At 42.6% G+C, this 13,644-nt stretch overlaps 1 protein-coding gene across 2 annotated transcripts in view; it reads left to right on the top strand.

Moving 5' to 3' along the window:
* TRIQK (triple QxxK/R motif containing) overlaps positions 1-13,644 on the top strand; it is a 116,158-nt gene that overhangs the window by 46,208 nt on the left and 56,306 nt on the right. Inside the window, exon 5 of one of the 2 annotated variants that reach the window (XM_079796228.1) lies at positions 10,130-10,870. The exons of the other annotated variant lie outside the window; for it this stretch is intronic. The gene's annotated coding sequence lies outside the window, so the exon portion shown is untranslated. Of the gene's footprint in view, positions 1-10,129; positions 10,871-13,644 lie in introns of those variants that run through there. 2 annotated transcript variants of the gene reach the window in all.

The following is a 13,644-nucleotide window of genomic DNA, read 5'->3' as shown; positions in this document are numbered from 1 at the left end:
CATCGTGTGTCCACTACCAGAAATCAAATCTTCTTTCGTCACCATATATTTGATCCCCTTTTCCCTTTACCTTCCCCTCCTTCCTCTCTGGCAACCACCATACTGTTGTCTGTGTCTACGAGTTTTTGTTTTTCTTGTTTGTTCGTTTGCTGCTTTCAGTTTTACATCCCACATATGAGTGAAATCACATGATTCGTAACTTTGACTTATTCGCTTAGCATGATATCCTCAAGATCCATTCATGTTGTCACAAATGGCAGTGTTTCATTTTTCCTTATGGCTGAGTAGTCATTGTATATACCTGCTATATTTTCTTCAGTCATCTATCGAAGGACACTTTGGTTGTTTCCATGCCTTGACTACATGAATAATGCTGCAATTAGCATAGGGGTGTATATGTGTTTGTGAGTAAATGTTTTCAAAATTTGGGGATGTATTACAAAGAAGAAGGGGTCATATAATAACTGTTCTTAATTTTTTGAGGAGCCTACATACTCTTTTTCACCATGGTGATACCAGTTGACATTCCCACCAGCAGTGAATGAGAGCTTCTTTTCTCCACAACCTCACAACCTCCACCAACACAGCTTTAGTCATTGTATTCTTCTGGGAACCATCCCATGAGCTATTTTATTCAGAACCTGTTCTACTCTCTCTCTGCCATACTCTGAATATTGCTTATGATTCTCATTAGCAGATGCTATTGTTGCTGACTCAGCAGCCGTTTTCTCCTTTCTCCTTTCTAACAGAACCGGAGATCCGTTTAGGTGTCCTGACATCCACACAGCCATTGCTTCAGGGGGAGTCAGGCCAGCCCCAGCCCCAGTCCCAGTCCCAGAGAATGGATCATATAATCCAATTTAGTCATATGGTTTCATTCCCTTTTCTGGTGACTGATTTTAATATGAATATGTGACTCAGTATTGGCCAGTGAGGGGCATTTCTTGAAGTTTCCATGAACTGGTAACAACACAGACAGAACAATATAGACCATATTATAACCTTCAGAGAACTCTAGAGAGCACTAGCATGTGCGAGTACAAGAGAGCAACAGTGACAGAAAGAGAAACAATGAACAGAAAAAAGAGACAGAGAATCAGAAGTGAATGAGAGGAGGAGAGAGAAGCTAAAAGAGAGACTGTGAGAGAGAGAGAAAATGAGTTTGAGAATAAAAGAGAGAAAAGCGAACATAAAGACGAGGTAACTGAAAAGACCCAACTCTACACTATTTTCTAAGAGGATGTGCACATAATAACAATTTACTCTCCTATTGAGCTGGAAACAAGAAGCCCCTACAGAAGCAGCACATTCAAAGTGAATCTTCCTAACTGCTGCTTACTATTCAATGACTGTGTAGTAAACGATTCAATTTATTAGATTGTCATAGAGACCCTAAATACGTCTTCAAAGTACTTATTGAAATAATTTAACAAATAAGCTATGTCTTAAATAGCCAGAATGCTGGAGTTTCTATGGAAATTGTATTATTTATTTATTTACTAGAGGCCCGATGCATGAAATTCGTGCAATTTTCCTTCCCCTGGCTGCCGACACTGACTTCCCTCTGGCACCCGGGACCCGGGCTTCCCTCTGCCCGCCAGCAGGCACCCAGGACTCAGGCTTCCCTCGCAGCCCCGGCTTTGTTTGGAATGTCATCCGGAAGGACGTCCAGTCTAATTAGCATACTACACTTTTATTATTATAGACTAGAGACTCAGTGCACGAATTCGTGCACCAGTGGGGTCCCTCTGCCTGACCTGCAGGATCAGGCCTAAACTGGCTCTCTGACATCCCCCAATGGGTCCCAGATTGTGAGAGGGCATAGGCCAGGCCGAGGGACCCCACCAGTGCATGATTGGGTCCAGGGAGGGACCCTGGAGGTTGGCCAGCTGGGGAGGGATGGGGGAGGGCTTTAGGGTGTGTTGGGCCCATCTCACTCATTCCTGATCAGCCAGACCCCAGCAGCAAGCTAACCTACCGGACAGAGCGTCTGCCCCCTGGTGGTCAGTGCACGTCAAAGTGAGTGGTTGAGTGGCCTTAGCATATCATTTGCATATTATGCTTTGATTGGTTGAATGGTTGACCGGCCAACCGGACACTTAGCATATTAGGCTTTTATTATATAGGATTTGTAATTGTCAGTATCTGCTTGAATAGCATAATTATACACCTCTTGTGGAGAATGCCAAGGAATGGCCACAGGTGTCTGGAACATTCTGGCTATGGCCAGGAGAGCCACATCGTTAGGATAATGACCATGAGTCATCTTACTTGGACTGTGAGTTTGAAGTCAAAATAAGAGGCAAAAACCAACATAGGTGTAGTTAATTGAAGACACTTTCTATTTACTAAAGCTCATTGCAATTCTGGCTTAATTAATAATTGCCCAAAGGATTAACATGCTCATGTCACATGGCACTGCCGCCTGGATTTAATATTTCCCGGAATGCATTTGATTGCCTGTGAGGTTATAGCTGGAAAGAGTCTCGCTGCAAAATAAGTAGCAACAATATTTTGGCAACACCGTTTAAAGCAATTTATGATTTCTATGACAGTCTATACTGGTGTCTAATACCAAAGCGATACTGCTGGAGGCTAATTAATAGATGCAGGTAGGATGTTCCATTCTGTAAGAGGGAGGGAGGTTGCCTGGTCCCTCACCGGCTGCTGGCTGCCACTGTCACACTGATGACATGTTGCCAGTGTTGCCACCTCATTAGAAAATTAGCTTTTAATTAACTTTGGAAGCTGTTGCATGGGTTTCCATAGGAGGCAAACATTTGTACACATCTCGTTGCAGAATGAACCCACCCCTTCACCATTCTAATGGGTCTCTCCTGCCTTGCAGAAAAGCAGCAGTCTGGCCGCCTCCGGGCAGCAGCTCCATGGGTAGTGGTGGCCACGCAGCTCCAGCCTGCTCCCAATTACAAAGAGATGTTCTTTAGTGGCCTCCTGAGCAGCCACTTACTCCAAGGCCACTTGAGACATGAAACAGCAACAGAGAGGACCACCAACCCAGATGCTCCCCTTTCATTCTTCTGACCCCCAACCTGGCTTTAATGTCACCTCGCCTGGCACATGTGCCTTACCTCATCTTTCTATTTAAACGTCTCTGCCTAAGCACCGTGGTGATCAACCTACAGACAAGATAAATAGCTAGATGATTACTCTCCTCCCCAGGGAAAAGTCATGCTGTCAATTAGGCTAATGGGGGTTCTGGGTTTAGCTCTGGCATGACCTAACACCAGGGAAGGCTTTTTGCTCTGAATAGCTGCAAAGCCCAAAGATGGATTTGAAAAGTGGCTCCGACCCTAGGGTGGCCAGCCAGCAAAGGGGGAAGTAAAAAACCTGGTGATTAATCATCTGCCACGAGGAAAATGAAGCCCACGAGGCCAGGTCTTTGGAGCTTTATTATAATTATGCCTACCCTCTTTCCATACCATTTGTTAGCTTAAGAAGAGATCTGGGTGCTTTCTGCTCAAGAATTGAGGCTCCATCTTTTACTGGAAATGCGTTCTTCTGTCATACTTTTTCAAAGCACGTACTCTGACATTCTCATTTGATCTTATTACCAGTCTCTGAGGAGCTTAGGGCAGGTGGCATTTTCTCATTTTGCAGCTGATGGAGCCGGGTGACACAGCACAGCTTAGTGATTTCCCTGTGATCACACAGCCAGCTGGTGATGGCACCAGGCTGAGCATCCGAGTAATTTAACTACCCTTATTTACGGTTCTCCATTGCATCGTACGTCACCCTACAACAACAGAAATTAAATTATGACCTGCTAGCCCTCCATTTTTGTAATTTTTACCCATTGTCGTATCTGTTATGCCTCGGTGACAAATCTATAACGTAACTTCACCTGGCAAATACAATCTGCTAAACAATGAAATAGTTTATTTAATGCGAAATTGGAAAGAATAATATTAGCCCTGGTTTATTCTCCAGTTGGGGGAAGTACAGGGATCATTTTTTTAGATGCCAGCAGAAGATGACAGGCTGTGCCATGTTGAGAATTTCCATTTCAAAGACAGGCTCTTTGCAGGATGGAGGTTGGGCTATAAACAGGGCAAGTCGTATAGTCTCCTGATTTTCCTGGGAAGATCCCAATGTTCATCTGTTGTCTAGGCAGTCCACTGGTTTTAGCATTTGTCTTGGACAAAAAAGGCCCGGTTGGATAGCAAATTTCATGGCACCCCAATTTTAGGTCAAAAATCTATTTTCTAGTTATCGTCCCACCGAGCAACTAACCCTTCCACAGCTTCACTGTTGGATGTTTTCAAGAAATGCTTTATTGGTTGAATACTTCCAGCGCTTTCCCGAGAGCAGAGGACAGCGGTGATTGATGCAAATGACAGCCATTTACTGGGCAATCCTTCTAGTCCAGGTGTTATACTTTGTACTTTACCTGCATCATGATCTCCTTTAAGCACCCCCAAACCCTCTGAGGTAGCTATCATTAGTACCCACATCTTACACAGGAGGAAACTGAGGCTCACAGCGATCGAGTAACCACAAGATTCAACAGCAAGTAAGTGGCAAAGCCAGGACTGGAGTTCAAGTCTTTCTGTCTTGAAAGCTCAGACTCGGAATAGCTATGCCCTTTCAGAGGAGTCCAAGTCTCCGCCCAGATCTGCTCACAGTGTGCTTGACTCCTGCAAATGACAAAAGCCCAAGCTTTTGGGGCTCCCAGGCTGTTTTCGCAGGGTTCAACCACATGATGCCTTCTTGTGTTTTAAAAACAACAAGAGTCACATGGGGTGCTTTATTGAAAAGCATCTCTCTGGGCCCTTCCTCAAAGACTCTGATTTAGTAGAATCTAGGAATTCCCCTTTTTTTCTAATTTATTTTTTTACTACAATTTACATTAAAACTATTTTGTTTTAGTTTCAGGTTTACAGCATAGTGGATAGACAGTCATAAACTTTACAAAGCATTTCCCCTGGTATTTCAAGGACCCACCTGCCACCATACATAGTCATTACAATACTAGAGGCCCGATGCACGAAATTCGTGCAAGAGTAGGCCTTCCTTCCCCCGGCTGCCGGCACCAGCTTCCCTCTGGCACCCGGGACCTGGGCTTCCCTTGCAGCCCCAGCTTCGTCCAGAAGGTTGTCTGGAAGGATGTCTGGTCTAATTAGCATATTACACTTTTATTATTATAGATTATTGACTGTATTCTCTATGCTGAACTTTACATCTTTGTGACTATTTTGTAACACTAATTTGTACTTCTTAAACCCTTCAATGTTTTGAATCAAGCAGATATACAGGGTAGGGCAAAAGTAGGTTTACAGTTGTTCGTATGAAAAATAATACAGTAATTAATAAAGAATAATACAAGAATAAACCCTGTGCTTCACATACTCACATTGCAGATATTTCTATGGGATGGTGACCCTAGTGCTGCTTAACAAAAATTCCTACAAGGAAATATTTTTTTCTGGCTTCCTTCCCTCTTCCACAACCTAACAGAACTGTCAGCACCTTAACTAGCAGACACTGATCTAAGATGGTTTAGCTCGAAGGAATTTCCTACCTAATTTAACTTCAGCACTTTGAAAACATTAGAAAAAAATAACTTGCTCATGTGCAAGTATGTAAATAAATGAATATAAATGTTGGACTTTAGGGGAGGAGCTGAAACTGGCCTAGCTGCCTAAAACAAGTTTACCTAAAAGGAGACACCGGAGCCTGCATATATATTTTGTTTGGCCAGGATTTTGCTTGAGTTTTTGTTGTTTATTCATTGAGCTAGTGTCCAACATTTAAAAATAAGAGATTTCCTTAAAAAAAAAAAGAAGCAAACTGCTTGGCTTCTCTTAAAAAAAATAGAAAAAGCTAGAAAACTGAGATTGCATCTTTTGATAGAAAAGCTTTGCTCATGCTTAGTGACCGGACTGCCTTTGGGTGGGACTACAGGCTCCTTAGCTGACCGCTGTTCTTCACTACTTCACTCATTTCTGCCATCTGCCGGGCCCCTGTAGGCTTTTGAGTTTGTAACTCCTGCTCCCGGTCTAGAAGAACGATTTTATTTCATTCTAGCATACCCAAACACTCAAGAGCTCCCAGTTATCTAGTATTTGCATGTGTTTGACTATATCAACCTGCCTCAGAATAGATCTTTGACAATTACTTGAACTTGAAAAAGCTAAAACATCAATTAATTGAGTTGTGGTAAGATATTTTATTATGAGCATATGATTCTCTGCATATGCTTATTTCTGAGGTTTTATTTATATAGACATATTTATGCATCTGACAACTGTTGTTTTCAGGAAATTGAGTAGAGGTGAAGGTCCAGTCATCTTCAGCTGTTAGAAGCAAATATTCTCCTAACAGATGCACCAGAAATGGCTAACACTTTATCACTGTTTACACATGAATTGGGGAGGTGGAGAGGAGGAGCACATGTAAATAAACATAATGTTTTAAAGGAATATAAATGTTAAAACCAAGTGGCTAATTGCTTTTAGGGAAGAATACCTGACTGTTCTTCACATCTGACCTGGATTCCTTTTCCTTAATTAATTATGCAATAAAAGCATTAGCATAACTAACTATTCGGACAAGGTGAAATGGCCTTTCTTCAGGGATATTGTCATAATAATTGCTACTTTAAGTTTGGACATGATTTACTTTACTATTTGGTTTCTTGACAACTTGGGGATAAGAAAAAAGTCAACAAGTTTAACATTTTGGGTGGTTAAGGGCAGGGCTAGAAAGAAGGGTTGATATTAGTGGGAAGATTTCAACTAATGGGACACACTGAAGACTTCTTATGAAAACTAGAGGCCTGGTGCATGAAATTAGTGCGCAGGGGTGGGGTGTCCCTCAGCACAGTCTACATGCTCTCCAATCTGGGACCCCACTGGGATCAGGCCTAAATGGGCAGTTGGACATCCCTCTTACAATCCAGGACTGCTGGCTCCCAACTACTCGCCTGCCTGCCTGATTGCCCCTAACCGCTTCTTCCTGTCAGGCTGATCACCCCCTAACTACTCCCCTGCCAGCCTGATCGACGCCTAACTGCTCCTCTGCCGACCCAATTGCCTCTAATTGCTCTCCCCTGCAGGCCTGGTCACCCCTAACTGCCCTCCCCTGCTGGCCATCTTGTGGTGGCCATCTTGTGTCCACATGGGGGCGGCCATCTTGTGTGTTGGAGTGATGATCACTTTGCATATTACCTCTTTATTAGATAGGATAAGTGAAGAATAGAAAGGCAGGAGTTGTGGGAGAGACACATCTCCGAACTGTGCTTGGACTTCATTGCTAACCAAAGGTGGGGTAGGAATTAGAACTTCTTTGGACACCATCTCTTTAGAACAGTGTGTTTAAAGCTTCATTTTCTAATCCATTTGTAGGTCTTAAAATAACATCAAGAGATAATTTTAAGCAATATTTAAACTTTCCGTGGATTGGATCTCTTGTTTAAATATTCTATTTTTTAAAATATGTTCTCTATGTCTGTTCCATTCTCTTCCATGGTCTTTCTCTTTTCACTACACACAAAGGGATGAGGCAAAGTAAGAAGAAGGAAAAACATGCTACAAACAAACCATTGGTGGCCATCTTATCTGCTGCCTCAGTTGCATTTTTTAAAAATTATTTAGCCCCATCTTTTGCCAGGTTTTTTTGAGTTTAAAGAGAAGTCAAACCCTCTGCCACTTCAGTAAACAAACAGCGAGGGTACACATTTTCATAAATTGTGATGTCTAAAGTCTAAAATAATAAGGAATACTAAGGTGCAAATGATGTGGGCTGATTCACAAATTCCAATAACCCATTAAACTCACAAGAGTATCAATAACTCAATAACAGAGAACCAATCCACTCAGCTTCTTTAAGCAGGAAAGAGTTCTCTACAGGGAATTTGATGGGGTGCAAAATCATCCTAAGAGTAGAAAAAATGGACTCTTGGCTGAGATCTCAATAATGACTCTCACTAATGACCCGTGCTACAGAGCCGGGTCATCAAAGACGCTGCTGCCATTAGCAAAGTAGGTGTAAGTAACTTAGTCTTTCTTGGTGTCCCTGTGTCTAATTCAGAGCCTGGCATGTTATGGGGAAGGGCACTGTGGGGACTGGGCCTTGAGCCTGTCTCATTGCGTCTGTATCTGTGTAGCCACCACTCCGTTTAAGAGAACTAGACCCAGCCTTCTCTGTGTTCTTTGGCAGCTGGCTTGTTTTCTGAGCTTTTAATTCCTCATTCATAAAGTGAACCCAATATACATGCCCATAAATTTCTTTTAAGATCAAGAAAGCAAGTTCTTGCATAAGACCTGTTATAATGAATGTTAATGCCATTTCGTTGTTAAAAAGATTATATGAACATGCAACACCTTATGTAGCAGTGTCTGATTCTAAAGCACAGAGTCAACTTGATAGATTGGGAAAAAATGGAAGAATCTTTTTGAATCCCAGAGTGTTTTTTTTTTTTTTTTTATCATCATACATCCTTTAAATCAGCATGATTGAGTTGACATTAGAGTAGTTTCTCCCTACAGCAATAGTGCTGGTAAATGGCCGTGGATTAGAATCTAAATAGCTCAGAACTTCTGTTCAAATTAAACACCAATGATCAATTTGATGAGTATAGCTTTTCTCTCACATGATGACAAAGTGACCACACAGAAACTTTATTTTTTTAATATGAACTTTTCTCTTTTCCTTCCTTTTGACTCTGCCTGGCCTTATCTATCCAGCACCTTGACTCACCCCTCTCCCTCTCCCTTACATATCCACTCATTAAACCCTCAGCACAATGAGGTTCTGGGTGCTTGGGTATCACTGAGTCTGAACTATCAAGCGAATAAAAGACACACAGCGTAACGAATAAAAGACGCACAGCCTATATTTCCCTATGAAATGAATAGTGCCAAACATAAATATTACAGCATTGAACATAAAACACCCTATGCAAAAATATAGACTTTAACTCCCCTAATGCTTTAACAAAGCTTACATCAAGAGTACTATAAGTACTATTTTAAAAATCTAATTCAATTTAAAGGGTTCTACACTGCCTATAAATTTCTCTATTGAATTACTGCCTGTTTTTTAATTCAAGGAATTCATTGTTCTATGCCAACAAACCTTGTTAGGTACTTAATGATAGCAATGATATATAAGGATTGATTAAAGCACTTGTTGAAAAATTAGTCATTATTAGTAATTAGTTATTACTGGCAACATCTTCCCATTGGAGTTCAGACACAGTAGTTAAAGGACAATCCTTACTTTTAGACTAATTTTATGTAATACCTACTATGTGGACGGTTATATTTAGGAGCTTTCCATGTATACTTCATTTAATCATTTTACCAGTCCTGCCAGGTAGGTTTTTTAAGGAGGAATCCTTTATCTTTATATCCCCATACAAGGGGCCAGTTTCTGGCTTTATAGTCTCTACTCCATACTCCCTTCTTCCCAGCGGGGACCAATAGGTCATATGACGGTTGAGAACCTGGTGGCCAGTAGATCACATCACACGTATCCCAGGCACCATTGTCCCTCAGTCATGCCAGGCATTGAGCTCAACACTGGTGAAATGATGGTGAGCTAGACAGTCAACTCTGGTTGAAGTGAAATCTCCATGAGGGAAGAGGCAATGAGTCAGTGTGTGAGTTAAAAGGCTGCATTGAAAAGCTATGCCATGGGGATCTCTGGAAGTAGCTGAGGGAAGAAGATACTTCAATGTTCTATGTAATGCACTCCAATTTTTGAACTACTGGTGTGACAAAAATTGTGCTTTTTAAAATTGTTATTGTTGTTTCTCCTTTTGTTGTTTCTATCTTTCTGACTGCGTGACTCTAATATTTGGGGATATTGTTTTATTTCTAATTTTAGGTAGTTGATATTTGAAAGACCTTTTCTGAGAGAGTAGATTTTTTTGGGACCCCAAATAAGCAAAACTTTGTGTGTGCATGTGCATGTACATGCATGCACACATGTTCACGTGTGTGTGGGGCATGCCTTGTGTGTGTGTTTATGCAGGTCAGTAGCAGAAGAGATACCATTGCCATAGTTCTTACAGCCTACAGTTTTGGTAGGATTTAGCTGGTGCTTATACTTATTGAGTACTGAGGAGGCAGGTTGTGCTCTTGAACATTATTCTCTGTCTCGTCAGGATGTTCTCTTTCAGTTGGATGCTGAGAGGAGACCACTGATTTCACGCAGCTCAGTATTTCCTGCTTAGAACCAGGTCTCTACCCTACGAAAGACTGCCGGGAACACAGCTGACAGGTGGAGCCCCCTGTGTTCCCACAGCAGCCGTACCCTGAGACCGTCCCGTCACCTGGAATAGACTGATGAATTTGGGGATCTTTTAAGCAACAAACCCCACTTTTGCAGCTAGGCAGTCGGCCTCACAACCTTCAGGTGTGACCCTAACGTGCCACGGAAGAAGCCATTTCTCCACGTATCCATGGGAAGCAAACCCGTTCTAAGAAACGCCACACACAATCCCATAAACAACAGCCAACACTTCATTTGTGCCTCAGAACTGTTATTCTCGGGCCTGTGGTCCCGCCTCTCCTGGAGCGGAGCAGTGTAAATAGAGTGACTGTGACAGCTGACAGGTGAGGCGGGTCCTTCTGCAAAGCAAGCAAGCTTTCTGATCTTGGGCCCGTGGGTCTCACCTGTCAGGAACTGCTGACAGGGCAGGGCTCACTGCCAAGCGCAGGTGTCCTGTGACTTTGATGTGGCAGACGGGAGTCAAGTCTAAGAGCTGACAAGTGAGATGGGCAACCGAGGGAACATTCGGCTGCGTTTTCCTGGGTCAGAGTGTAAATGGAAGCTCTGTGGCTCTGCCCAGCTATCCCAGTGGCTAGACCATCATCTCCTACAGTCCTAACAAAAAGGTGGAGGCGGAGAATCATCAGGACTTAGTGCCTATCATGTAGCAGATATTTACCAATATTTTGTCTGTCCTCAGAAGGACTCTCCAAGGTGATAGTCATTGTTTTGCAGGTGAAGAGCAGAAGGTCAGTTGGAGAAGCATCTCAGGGCTACACATCTCAGAATGAGAAGAGCTCAGATCAGACACAGTGTGCCCAGTCCCCAAGCTGGGTTGTTTCCAAGATTCTGTTGCTGGCTTCCCAGCAATTTCCTGTTTTTACAACTCGGTCAGTTATTTCTAGTTCACTTTTGTCGTGAAAGGGAGGGACTAAGAATAATAGGAATAAATGATGAAGTAAAAAAGGAAAATAATCAATTACAAAGGTGAGCATATGCTCACTTCTGCTGTGTACAATAATTGGTGTATTACATATTTAAATAGCACAACTTTTTCTAAACTTGACTTACCTCAGGCAACTGGCAGAACTTTTTCAAGTACCTGACCTAAGCATGAATAGGAATACGTTTAGGAATCCCCTTAGAAGTGTGATATGCCATTTGTATGTAATCTATATACATAAAAGCTTAAGTGACCATTACAACCTGGTCGACTGAACGACTGGTCAACCAGCCACTATGATGCGCACTGACCACCAGGGGGCAGACACTCAATGCAGGAGCTGCCCCCTGATGGTCAGTGCGCTCCCACAACCCACCTCCCGTGGCCGGCCAACCTCCCGCAGTCCCTCCCCCTGGACTGGGCAAGATGGCCCCGATTGGCCTCAATCACTGGCCAGGCTGAGGGACCCCACCCATGCATGAATTCGTGCACCAGGCCTCTAGAATGAATATAATTAGAAAAAAGACAAATGAAAGATGCCACTTTTTTAAAAAAACGAATTACTTTTCAAATTCTAGGGACAAGCAGAATGTATTATAGAATGAAAACTGGGTGTGTGTTTTTTCTGTTTGTTTGGAAAACATTTTACTAGAACTTTAAGCATACCATGATAGTGTCAAGAATCTGTATGGAATGGGGAAGTTAAGAAAAAGCAAAACTAAATTGTGTGATCTAAAAAAAAAGAAAAATGTAGCCTTGTTGGGTTAGGAGAGGCACCGTTTGGGGGTGCAGAAATAGAAGAGGAAAGTTTTCCTTCTCTGTGACATAATTTCCTGTGATAAACAGTGTTTTTTGTCAGTATTCCTAACACACCAACACTGTGTTACCAGCGCCTATGGTTGAGAGAATGAAGGAAGGAGGCTCTATACTTGCTCAGAAAAGGCCAGTGAAGGGACAGCAGCACAGCTCACACCCAGACTAGCATGATGCTAGCAACATCCATGCAAGGGAAAAACCGGGATCCTCTGTGAGTTCCAGGAGTGACCGGCAGCCACCATCACTCAGGGTCGGGTATGAGCTAGGTTGCTGTGGGGAGTGAGACAATTTGCCATTCTATCTTCTCTTCTCCATATAACTTACTCATTTGGTGATCTCATCCTGTCTCGTGGCTTTAAATACTGATAATGTGCTAATGGTATTTAAAGCTAATGTCCAGCTCCCACCTCTCGCCTGCCTACCTAGCATCTCCATGTGGATATCTAAGAGGCACCTCCAACACGAACCTCTGATTTACTAATTCCTCCCCAACAGTCCCCTTTCTTAATGTTCCCCATCTCAGTAAATCACATCACTACTCATTTTCAGACAGAGAAAGAAACATATTACCATAGTTGACCCCTTGGTAACATAGATACCCCCCCCCCCAATCTAAGGTATTTCTTAAATCTGACTACTTCTCACAATATTCACTAATAATGGCCTAACCAAAGCCACTGTTCTAACACTGGATTGCCACAATAGCCATGGACAGGATTCTCTGTCCTCCCTTTTGCTCCCTCCTCTGGCTCACCCGCCCTGGGCACAGTCACACAGCAGTCAGAGTAACCCTTTTACAGCCTGAGTCAGAACAATCCTCCTTTGAATGGCCTTCTGGAGGAAGCTGTGGTCTCGGGAATCCTTGTATCTGTCTCCAGCACTGTGTCTGGAATGGAGTGTGTTTAATAATGCCTGCTTGTTCGCTGATTAGAAAAAATATATATTTTTCTACCCAAATGGGAAGGCAGGAGGAATTGGGGAGGTGTGTGCTGCTAAAGAAGGTGCTATGTACTCTTCAGCAGCTTTCATTTCGAGGGTAATTTCACAGCAAACATGGGATTATATTTTTACAGTTTCTGAAAATGATAGCAAATGGGAGGAAATCTGTACATTAGCAACATAGACAAATTTATGGCTCAGGAAATGAGAAAATGCAAAATTGTGATAGCATAAATAGGGGGCTTTCTGTATATATAGCTCCCACTTAGCCCAATCTTGCATTTATTGAATATTCATTGGGGTATGTTAGAATACTGGATAGTATTTTATGAGTTTGGTGAAGAGATAAGTTGCTGAATGGCTACATATTTGCTATCAAGAAAGTACCACAGCTCAGTGGGTGTGGCTCCGTGGTTGAGTGTTGACCTATGAACCAGGAGGTCATGGTTTGATTCCTGGTCAGGGCACATGCCCGGGGTGCGGGCTCAATCCCCAATAGGGGGCGTGCAGGAGGCAGGCAATTGATGATTCTCTCAAGCTTGATGTTTCTCTTTCTCCTTCTCCCTTCCTCTCTGAAATCAATAAAAAATCTTTTTTAAAAAAGAAAGTACCACAAAATGGGCCGAAAGTGGGTCTATAGCACACACCAGGCAACCAACAGTGATTGAAAAGTAAATTTATTTCACTGCCCCTGTCATTTCAGTCCCCTT

The sequence above is a fragment of the Cnephaeus nilssonii genome (assembly GCF_951640355.1).
Source record: "Cnephaeus nilssonii genome assembly, chromosome: 18".
In the NCBI taxonomy this organism is placed as follows: Eukaryota; Metazoa; Chordata; class Mammalia; order Chiroptera; family Vespertilionidae; genus Cnephaeus; species Cnephaeus nilssonii.
Note: the sequence above shows the minus strand (reverse complement) of the source record. Positions and strands in the feature narration are given on the sequence as shown.